Below are 11,951 nucleotides of genomic sequence, written 5' to 3' on the forward strand. Positions count from 1 at the left end.
AGGGAAATATCAGGGCAAGGAGGAGAAGGCATGTATGGTTGGGTGGGGAAAGGGAAAAACATTTGAAATGTAAATAAAAAATATCCAATAAAAAAAGAAAAGAAAAAGCACATATTAGAGGTAAGAGAACAGCTGGACATATGCCACCTTTTCTCTTGGGTGGAATTCTCTTCAGTAGAAAACAGCACATGGATATTTGCTGTACTGAAGGAGAATATATGTCATAATCATTAAAAGAAAAGCTTCTATTTATTTGTATTATATACAACATATCAACCATCACATTTAAATTTTAAAACAGTCTTTTAAAGAAAATATTTTTATCTCTCTCTCTTTTAATGGAATAAAAGAAAGGGCAAAAGTCACATCATTAATGTTCAATTTGAGAATGTTCACTTGATTCTTTTGGGATGAAGTCATGCCTCTTAACCAATACACAGTCCTCTTTCACACAAGAAGTCCTCTTTCACACAAGGAATCCTTTCTGTGACTTAAAAAAATTACTTTGTGCTTAAACTGTGTATTAATGTCATTATAGAAAAATATTATTTTCCCTTCCTCCTGCCCTCTCTTCCTTTCTCATCCTTTCTTCTTGTAAGCTTATCTTTTATTTTCTATAGTCAGATGCTTTGACATCTGAGTCTTAACTAACCCAGGCAGCAGTTTGCTAAGACCTAATGCCTAAATGCTATAAATATTTTATCTATAAACATAAAAGTATTATGCAAATCCAGATCTCAGAAGATCTCTGTGGGGCTTTTGTTTTTTCTTTAAACCAGGATCTTCCTTCCTCCATCCCAGGAATAGCTCTTATGACCAGGAACACAATAAAAGTACTCAAATTGGCCTGCATTCTTAGCCTCTCATCTTGCTTTACCAGTTCCTTCCTAGGGAATTTTTGACTATTCCTCTGCCGTGACCTTACCTCTGTTGGCTTATGATTGGTAGCCTACTTTTTAATCTTATTGTACCTAAATAACAAAAAAAGCTATTGGAATTGTTTGTGCAATTGGTCTTCCTCTTCCCTTTTCCTTCTCCCTACCCCATTTTCCTCTATCTCTTTCATTTTATGTAAAATACATAGGCAACAGTGACTATTTAAATGAAGTTTTATCAAACTAGCAAAATATTTACTCTCCTAGCCAGAGTACATGAAGCAAAGTTTATCAAAATCTGCATTATAAATTTGTGGAGAACATATGTTCTTTTACTTTTAATGATCTTGTATTTCAGGAAATACTTCTACAATCTGCCTTGAGCTTCCTATACTTTAGATAAGTAGGTCAGGCTTTAAATACCAGCAGTATGTTTAGCAACACCAGAAATATTCACCAGAGCATCTGAACAGCATATGTGTTTTCCTTCTTATTAATTATATATGAATAGCAAGTTTAAGTGGGAACTTAATTCATCTACTAAGACATGAACTATTATATAAATTTATAAAATAATGTCGTTATCACTTCATCTTAAATTTAGAAACTGTAATTAATGAAATTTTCTGCATTTAAAGAACCAAAGAAAACATGAGCTGAGCATTGGTAATTTTTCCTTTCAATGTTCATTAATGTCATTTTCACATAATATCATAAATCTATATTTCCTTAATAATTGTTGAGAATAATTATTTGGATTTAATTGCCTTTTCTATTTGCTTTTGATTTTGGATAATTTCCTTTTTTTTTCTTTTGTTCAACCATGTGCTCTTTCATATTTTTGCTACATTGTCCTTACTGTCTTATCATTTTTTAAAAGTTCTCTAATCTCCTACTTTGAACCTTTCCCATAGGGGAAAATGTTCTCAAATCCAAGTGCTTCATTCTGGACCGATTTACAAAACTTTCAGGGAACTTTCAATCCATCAGTAACGGTAGAGTGCCTCAGGGGTATAAGGATTACCAAGAAGATTCTTGTTCTGGAGAAGATGAAAGCACAATTTCAAATATATCAGAACCGTGGTCAAAATATGAACACTGTCATAATAAAAGCAAATACAAAATTCAATCTAACAGTGGTAGGAAATCTCAGAAGAGAAGGATAGAGAATATTTTCATAGAAAATCTGTGCTGTTGTATAGGAACATTGTATTGTCAAGAAGAATGGTTAATAAGACTGTTCTAATCCAGGTTTGAAAAATTCCATAAAGAAAGCTTAAAACTAAATTGTACTATAGAACAAATAGATTTAACAAATATCCATAACATATTCCACCCAATATGGAAACAGAAAATACAGCTTCTCGCCGCCCACTGAAATAGTTCATTCTAGACCAAAAGTAAGTCTTCAATTATAAATAAATCACAAATAATTTATTGTACTATATCAGATAATAGAACAATAAAAATCAAAAAAATAAAACTATGAAAATTATGTAACTACATGAAGATTAAGTAACATATGAAGAAATCAAGGAGTACACAGGGACCTAGGAGCAATAGAGGCAGGACCCATCCGATTGCTGCCCTCACAGAGAGCTGAAAGCGAGCCCCAAGGAGCGACTACACGTATGAAAACAGAGGTAAGATCAACTTTTCTGCTCCAAGTGACCTGCCTGGTGGACTCAGGACACACAAAGGCAGAAGTCCTTTGGGACTGGGCAGTTCTGGTTTCTGGCTGTGGCCTGAACCTCTATGATGCCTGCAATCAACTCTGGGAGAGAAAGCTGATCACCCAGAAGTGCAGGCAATCCTGAGACAGCAGGGCAGGACAGACTGCCACTTCTGCCCACCTTTGCCCACATCCCTGGCACAAGAGGAAACTGCATAGTGCCTCTGGACACAGGAATATAGGAGCAGTCAGCTATAGGAGCCATTCGATCCAGATCTGCACCCGGATCTGAACTGAACCTGTCAAACAGCTCACTGCACCCAAATCCCATGGGGGGGGTGACTAGACCCTCAGAGGTGCAGACACCCCTGAGAACCGAGAGGAGACTACTCTCTGCTCACATTCCCAACTTAAGAGGAAAATGGCCCAGCACCATCTGTGGCCCCTGCGCACAGGAACCTAGAAGCAGTAGAGGCAGGACCCTTCTGGTTGCTTCCCTCCCCCCAGAGCTGAAGGCCAGTCATTATTAGAATATGGCTAGGTTTACTCTTTTTGTATGCTATTGTAATGGGTTCCCCACTCAACTATATTAGTAGGTAGATATATATATATATATATATATATATATATATATATATATATATATATATGTATGGTGACTTTGTATATTGCTTCATCACTGAATGTGTTTATCATATTTAAGTTTCCTAGCAGCATCTTTAGAAAATTTAATTATAGAATTGTGTCATCCACATATGCAGATAATTTGATTTTTTTTTCCTTTCCTGTATGGTTTTACTTATTTCTCTCTTAATATTGATCCAACAAAAACTTCAAGCATATATTGAAGAAGTAAGAGAGATGATACTTTTGTCTTTTATATTTTAGAAGAAATGTAAGAACATTTTTCCAAGTTTTGGAAAAAGGAAGTGATTTCAAAAATATAAATTCTATTACATTATGCATTTTAAAATTTTTTTACCAAAATAAAACAAGACAACCTCCATAAAATCCTAAGACCTCAAATGTCCTGAGGCACAATACACAGAAAAATGTTTCTCAGTTCTGGAGTTGATCACACATTGCTGTGAACCAGATTTTGGTGGAAGTAGATAAAGCTGGGCACAGAGAAGAGTGTGGCTTGGCAGCAAAAGGTCAAGACATGCATCTATTAATAGTAGAAGAACAACTAAGACAGTAAAAACCAAAGACAATGATCCAGATCATGGACTTTCTGTGATATGTGATAAGTGTATATAAAATTTACAATATTTACATGAAACACAAATATATAAGCAAAAACCTTTAAAAAGAAGCATATGTTAATATATACAGACATGTTATATAACATAATAAATATTATATGACAAAATTATAGTTATCATTATTCTAAACTTGAAGATAGAAAACCTAAGAAACAGTTCAGGAGTCATAGATGCAAGCATTACCAACAGACTACAAAAAAAAAAAGAAGAAGAGAGAATCTCACTAGAAGAAGATACCATAGAAAACACTGACACAAAGAAAATGCAACATTCAAGGAGCTCCTAACCCAAAACATCCAGTAAGTCCAGGACACAAGGAGAAGACCAAACATAAGGATAATAAGTATAGAAGAGAGCAAAGACTCCCAATTTAAAGGGCCAGTAAATATCGTCAACAAAATTGTAGAAGAAAATGTCCCTAACCTAAAGAAAGGATGGCCATAACATACAAGAAGCTTACAGAACTTCAAATAGATTGGACCAGGAAAGAAAATCCTCTGGTCACATAATAGTCAAAACACCAAATGCACAAAACAAAGAAAGAGTATTAAAAGCAGTAAGGGAAAAAGGTCAAGTAACAAATAAAGTCAGAACTATCAGAATCACACCAGACTTCTTACCAGAGACTATGAAAGCCAGAAGATCCTGGACAGATGTCATACAGACAGTAAGAGAACACAAATGCCAGTTCAGGCTACTATATTTAGCAAAACTTGGAATTACCAAGGATAGAGAAACCAAGATATTCCATGACAAATCCAAATTTACACAATACCTTTCACAAATCCAGTCCTATGGAGAATAATAGATGGAAAACTCCAACACAAAGATGGAAACTAAACCCTAGAAAAAGCAAGAAAGTAATCTTTTAACGAACCCAAAAGAAGATAGCCACACAAACATAATTTCATCACTAACAACAACAAAAACAAAAACAGGAATCAACAGACACTTTTCCTAATATCTCTTAACATCAATGGACTCAATTCCCCAATAAAAAGACATAGACTAAATAACTGGATACACAAACAGGACCCAGCATTTTGCTGCAAACAGGAAATGCACTTCAGTAGCAAAGACAGACAATATCTCAGAGTAAAAGGCTGGAAAAATTTTCCAAGCAAATGGTTTCAAAAAACAAGCTGGAGTAGCCATTCTAATATTGAATAAAATCAACATTAAACCAAAAGATATCAAAAAAGATAAGGAGAGACACTTCCTACTCATCAAAGGAAGAATCCACCAAGATGAATTTACAATTCTGAACATTTTGCTCTAAATGAAAGGGCACCAACATTCTTAAAAGAAACTTTACTAAAGCTCAAAGCACACATTGTATCTCACACAATAATAGTGTGAGACTTCAACACCAGACTCTCAGCAAGGAACAGATCATGGAAACAGAAACTAGACAGAGACACAACTAAAAGAAGTTATGAACCAAAAGGATTTTATTTATCTATTGAAAATTTCAACAACATACCTTCTTCTTAGCACCTCATGGTACCTTCTCCTAAATTAACCATATACTTGATCAAAAAAGAGGATTCAACAGATACAAGAAGTTTGAAATAACCCCGTGCATTTGATCATATCGCCAGAGACTAAGGCTGGATTTCAATAATAAACACACAGAGAGAGAGAGAGAGAGAGAGAGAGAGAGAGAGAGAGAGAGAGAGAGAGAGAAACAGGGAGACAGACAGAAAGAGAAAAAGACCACATACACATGGAAGCTGAACAATGCTCTACTCCGTGATAACTTGGTCACAGAAGAAATAAAGAAATTAAATAAAGACATTTCAAAATTAATGAAAATAAAAGCATAACATACCAAAACTTATGGACTCAGTGAAAGCTGTGATAAGAGGAAAACTCGTAGCTCTGAGTGCCTGCAGAAAAAAAAACAGGAGAGAGCATATATCACCAGCTTGACAGCACACCTATAAACTCTAGAACAAATACACCCAAGAGGAGTAGAAGGCAGGAAATAATCAAACTCAGGGCTGATATCAACCAAACAAAAAGGACTATACAAAGAATCAACAGAACCAAATGCTGGTTCTTTGAGAAAATCGACAAGATAGATAAACCCTTAGCCAGACCAACCAGAGGACACAGAGAGTGTGTTCAAACTAACAAAATCAGAAATGAGAAGGGAGACATAATAACAAAATAATCTGAGGAAATTCTAAAAATAACCAGATGCTACTACAAGACTGTAGTCAATAAAACTGGAAAATCTGGAAGAAATGGACAATTTTCTAGACAGATACCAGGTACCTGTCAGAAAAACCATCTAAACAGTCCCATAATCCCTAAAGAAATAGAAGCCATGATTAAAAGTCTCCCAATCAAAAAGAAAAAATCCAGGACCACATGGGTTTAGTGATTCATCACTTTGTCTGACCCTCAATTACATGTCACTATCAAATATGACTACTTCTTTCTAAAAATTAACTGTACCTTAAAGGCATGTATTCAGGGTGTGTCTGTATTCCAGCCAGAGGGATTAAAATTCCTCTACAAAATGGTATTCTTCCTCAGCTAAAAATATGGCACACACTAGGTGCTTCTACTTCCAGCCATGGCACCTTTCTCTCTGCCTGATCACATATATGACTTGTAGCACGGAAGTGTTCTTTGTTCAACAGATTAGGTGTAATGAATGTGTTTTCCACTTCTCATACTTTCTCCATCATAAGACAGAGGACATCTGATATTTTATTAGAATCATTGTTTACAACACAAGAGAGCAGATCTTGTTCTAACATTTCATAATGACATGGCAATTTCACTCTTTAATGGGGGACTTATACTTTAATTTTAATATTTTTTGAAAAATGCTAATTTTTTTACATTCAATAAAATGGTAGACTGGTCATCCATAAATGTTGCTTGCTTTGCTAGTGTTCAAATTTTAGCGCTGGATGAGTATTGTCAAAAGAGAGAAAGAAAGAAGGAAGAGAGAAAGAAAGAAAGAAAGAAAGAAAGAAAGAAAGAAAGGCAGAAAGAAAGAAAGAAAGCAAGCTCAAAATAATAGCATGAGGTACCTAGATTCCATTTAAAAGGTGAAAGTACCCCTGTATACCTGTTTCCAAGAAATTAACAGTGACTGCTATAAGAATTATTGTTATGGTCATTTTCCTTTTCATATCTATGCAATTCCTGGTGGCTGTAATCAGTTTTGTGGCATTATGTGTGTGAAGAGGCAGATATACTTACCTGACTAGAGAAATTTTATAATTAACTATTTCTGCACCTTACACCAGAGATCATATAGATGATCAGAGACTTTTGTCCAACCTAGAAGCTTCTAAAAGCTGTACTGGTGTTTAAGGAGGAAAATGCTGTAACAGAAATTGAGTAAACTATACAGGAAGATGAACGATTCTGACTATAAGAGTCTATGAATTCTTTGAAGATTGTATCATATAAATGGTGCTTAAAATAAAATAAATTCTTTCATTTTAAATGAACAATAAGAATGATTATTGGTTAAAAGCTATATGGATGAGATACATAGGTATCTATTCTACTTTGAAAACTGGCTCTATGTTCCTACCAAATTGAATAGCATTTCATATTCAGATTTCTTAAAAAATATTCATCACTGGCAGACAAGAAAAGAGAAACATGATAAACATTCCTCCTTAGAAATTCACACTGAGCAGAACGTTCCAAAAATATGCTTTAATAAAGAAGCTCAAATGTGGAAAGTTCAATTAAAGTAATAAATTAAAATCATACTAGAAATTAGAATCTTAAGTTTATGGTAGCTTCAAGAACTTATTTCTAGCCAAGCCTGTTAATGCAGTCAGTATGGTTATTCAATCCTATTTAAGTTAAACTGCATATTACTTACTGAGTATATGCTTGATTTATATGCATTCCACATCTGTCAATTCTCTGATAAAATTAATTGCTAAAATGTTTTATTGATGGCCATGTAAGTAGATGAATCAGCCTAACCACTTTAATAGCTTAACCTCTGATTAAAACTCCTATCATCAATCCTTGACATAGAAATATTCCTTAATTAAATATTTTAAATAATGAGATGATGGAACCAAGTTATTGACAAAGCTTTGGTTGCAAGGTTTAGTATTTTTCAACATAGTAAAGGTTTATAAGAAAATGTTTAAATAAGCTATGAAGATAGATATGCTCTGTGTTTTACCCAAAATCTATGAAATGTTTGGAAGACTTTAACATAAAGCTAACCATATGGTAGTAACTGACTTCTCACTTATGATTGAGGATATAAAATGTCAAAATATAATGCCTCTGCATCTGCCCCAATAACCGCATATTGAAAGTCCCTTCACCCCAAAGCTGGTTGTTTATATCTCATACATCCTTAAAAAGATTCCATCTCTTAGGAATTTAACAGAAATTCACCACATAAAGTTTAAATACATATTTGTCATGCTGTATTGACTTTCAGTATAATATTTCAGCTAGTCTGTATCTGTTCATTTTTGAGACTGGGAGATTATTAGCTGAAGAATTATTTTTTTAATTTTTTTATTATTATTAACTTGAGTATTTCTTATATACATTTCCGAGTGTTATTCCCTTTCCCGGGTTTCGGGCAAACATCCCCTCCTCCCCCTTCCTTATGGGTGTTCCCTCCCAACCCTCCCCTTGCTTTCTCCCAAAAGTTCACTGGGGGTTCAATTAGGGCTTCCCTTCCACTGGTGCTCTTACTAGGATATTCATTTTGCTACCTATGAGGTCAGTCCAGGGTCAGTCCATGTATAGTCGAAGAATTATTAGAAGCTAACTCCCTATTTCTGAAAATGTAATTATATATATATGGAAACGTCTACCTTTCTTTCCTCATTCAACCATAAAAGAAGCTGTCCCATTGGAAAGCTAAATACTGTCCTTTATAACAAAGTTGAGTTGAGAACTGGTGATTATCATAACAGTTCATCCAACTGTAGATACAAAATTGTTTAAAAGCAATTTCAGAAACAAAAGAAAGCAACTAGATGTGGACGTCAAACAATCTAAGATGAGCACTACCTCAGCAATGTTAAGTATAATGAAACCCTCCTGTGTTGTCTGATTAATGCAAACCCATACTAGAACTTTTCTCCATACTCAAGTCTGCCTGTGTATGAGCAGCAGAGGACTATCAATGTGTGCTGCTGGTCAAGAAAGTTGTGGCGGGGAGCAGTGAGGCAGAGTGGATGGGGAGGGGAACGCCCTTATAGAAGGGGAAGGGGAGGGGTTAGGTGCCTGATGGGCAGGAAACCGGGAAAGGGAATAACATTTGAAATGTAAATAAGAAATACCCAATTTAATAAAAGTGGGGGGGGGGGAGGAAGTCACTAGGGATGCCTATCAGCACATAAGGCAAGACATGTCTACTGACGTGGAAAGGATCTTTTGACTGGAACAGCCTGCAATGAGTCCTAACTTTGACAATGAACTTGCTGGGTGAGCCCAGCACACTGACTGAACTCAGCACACACCCACAAAGCTGCTGTTACGTGCATAGTGCTGCCTGCTACCGTCACCTCAGGACTTCAGTGGAGGGCAGAATCTCTCAACCTTACTGACAGCCAGGACCCAGCAGTTCCTTATCATTGGGAAGCCCTGTGCATTACAATATCCCACAGCTCTGCTCACTAGATGTCAACAGCATCCTTCCAGTGATAACAGCCAAAAAATGTCTCCTAATATTGCCAAATGTCTCCCAAATCATCCTGGATTGAGGATCACCGAGGTAGATATACTAACTTTTCAATCTCATATGTGTCTGGAAAAGTCAACAAGTAATTTTTTTAAGCATAGAGTTATGAATTTGTGGTAGTCTACTTATTGAATACCTACTGTTGTCTGACTGTATTCTCTCCTTAATGTTACTTTCAATTTCTAGATAAGAAACTAAACATAGTCTAAAAAGAAAAGAAGAAAGTTCCTGTGCATAGTACATAAAGAGGGAAGCCAGCGTATTGCATTGCTGATAAAAGCAGAGGCTCAGAACAAACCATATATTGCTGGCTATTTCAAAGACCCATTAAATGGTACCATCTGGAGTTCATCTCCAAGATAACTGGAGGGACTAATGTGACATGACTCATACTGCATATTCTAGTTTTTGTGATTTCTAATGTATCTTTTCATACTTATAGGGTAGCTCTTAAAGACTATTATCTTCATTTGAATTCATCTTGTGAGGTAAACAGTGAGAATCTAAAGACACAAAACATATTACAATATTTCTTTATGCTTCTTTGTCTTGGTATACATTTTTGATCTTTCTTTCTTGTTTTCCTTTGAGCCCCACATCTGCTGCAGTCTGTGTAGAGATGGCTATGAGATTATCTCTGAGCTTCAGACAAGCTAAGGGTCTTCCGTATCAAACCGACGTTCTTAGAGTCTGCTTATGGAGTCAGGACATATGTTTGTGGGCAGCTGGGTTTTGTGTCCAAATTTGAAACACTTGCTTCAAACTGATTTATTCCACCATATGGGGAAATGATTTTCAGCCAAAACATTTAATTAACAGTGAATCTGAGTAACCCTGTGTTTCCTTGTACCACATGCTAAATGCTGAACATTCTGATACGCAGACAAATGTACTTGCATTCTAGACCATGTTCCTGCCCCTTCCCATCTGGCAATGACAGTACCCAAGCCTTGTTTTTGCCATTTTCTCACACTCCAGTTTCTGCACTCCAAATGGTGACAGTCAATAGTTAGGGAGGGAAGAGATACATATATTTGGAAGCAAATGACAAAATTTGGTTGACAGAATGTGCCTCTTACAGGACTGACCTGAGATAACTCACCAGAAAAATAAGTAAATATGGAAAACAAAATGTGTCTTTAATTAACTTTAGTTATTAAGTTTATTTTATTAATGTGCTGTTAAGGATTTCCTTAACTGAAATTCCTCTGGTTTATAAAAATCATAGAGAAAAGAGGACATTTCTAAAATCAATGATAAGATTGTCTACTTCTTGACATTGTTCAGATTATTAAGAAAACCAAAAACATGGTAAGTACAGAATACAGAAGTTATAGCATATAAAGAACAGAGGATTCAATGAAACGAGGTTGTTTCATTGAAGAGATCCTTAAAGTAATATCAAAAAGGATAGACTCTCACCACAAATCATACTTAATATTCTCCTGAAAAAAAAAAAAAAAAAAAAAAAAAGATGAACACCCAACACCAAAGGTAGAACGTGCTTCAGTAATGAGTCCTACAACAATTGGGGAAACAAACAAACAAAAACTGTGAACACTGCTAACACTAGTAAGGAAAAAAGTAGCTCAGGTGAATGAGATGGATCAGAGGTAAAGGCAATTCCCACCAAGTCTCACAGTCTGAGTAACCCACATAACACACAGAAAGCAAGGGCAGAACAAACTCCTGCAAGTCGCCTTCTGACCTCCACAGGCACGCCATAGTACCCCACATATATACACTAAGAACATAAATAAATGGAGAATATTTTCAAAAGAAATAAGTTCAAAGAGAGACAGAGAGGCAAAGATTAAAACAGAGGCAGAAGGAACACCCATTCAGAGCCTGCCCCACATGTGTCCCATACATATACAGCCACCCAATTAGATAAGATGGATGAAGCAAAGAAGTGCAGGCCCACAAGTACTGGATGTAGATCTCTCCGAGAGACACAGCCAGAATACAGGAAATACATAGGCGAATGCCAGCAGCAAACCACTGAGCTAAAAACGGGACCCTGGTTGAAGGAATCAGAGAAAGGACTGGAAGAGCTTGAAGGGGCTCTAGACCCCATATGAACAACAATGCCAACCAACCAGAGCTTCCAGGGACTAAGCCACTACCCAAAGACTATACATGGACTGACCCTGGGCTCCAACCCTCATAGGTAGCAATGAATATCCTAGTAAGAGCACCAGTGGAAGGGGAAGCCCTTGGTCCTGCCAAGACTGAACCCCAGTGAACGTGATTGTTGGGGGAGGGCGGTAATGGGGAGGATGGGGAGGGGAACACCAATATAGAAGGGGAGGGGCAGGGGCTCGGGGGATGTTGGCCTGGAAACCCGGAAAGGGAATAACAATCGAAATGTAAATAAGAAATACTCGAGTTAATAAAGAAAAAAATATTAAAAACAAAAACAAAAACAAAAATGAAAA

This window comes from Rattus rattus, chromosome 1, assembly GCF_011064425.1.
Source record: "Rattus rattus isolate New Zealand chromosome 1, Rrattus_CSIRO_v1, whole genome shotgun sequence".
Taxonomy (NCBI): domain Eukaryota; kingdom Metazoa; phylum Chordata; class Mammalia; order Rodentia; family Muridae; genus Rattus; species Rattus rattus.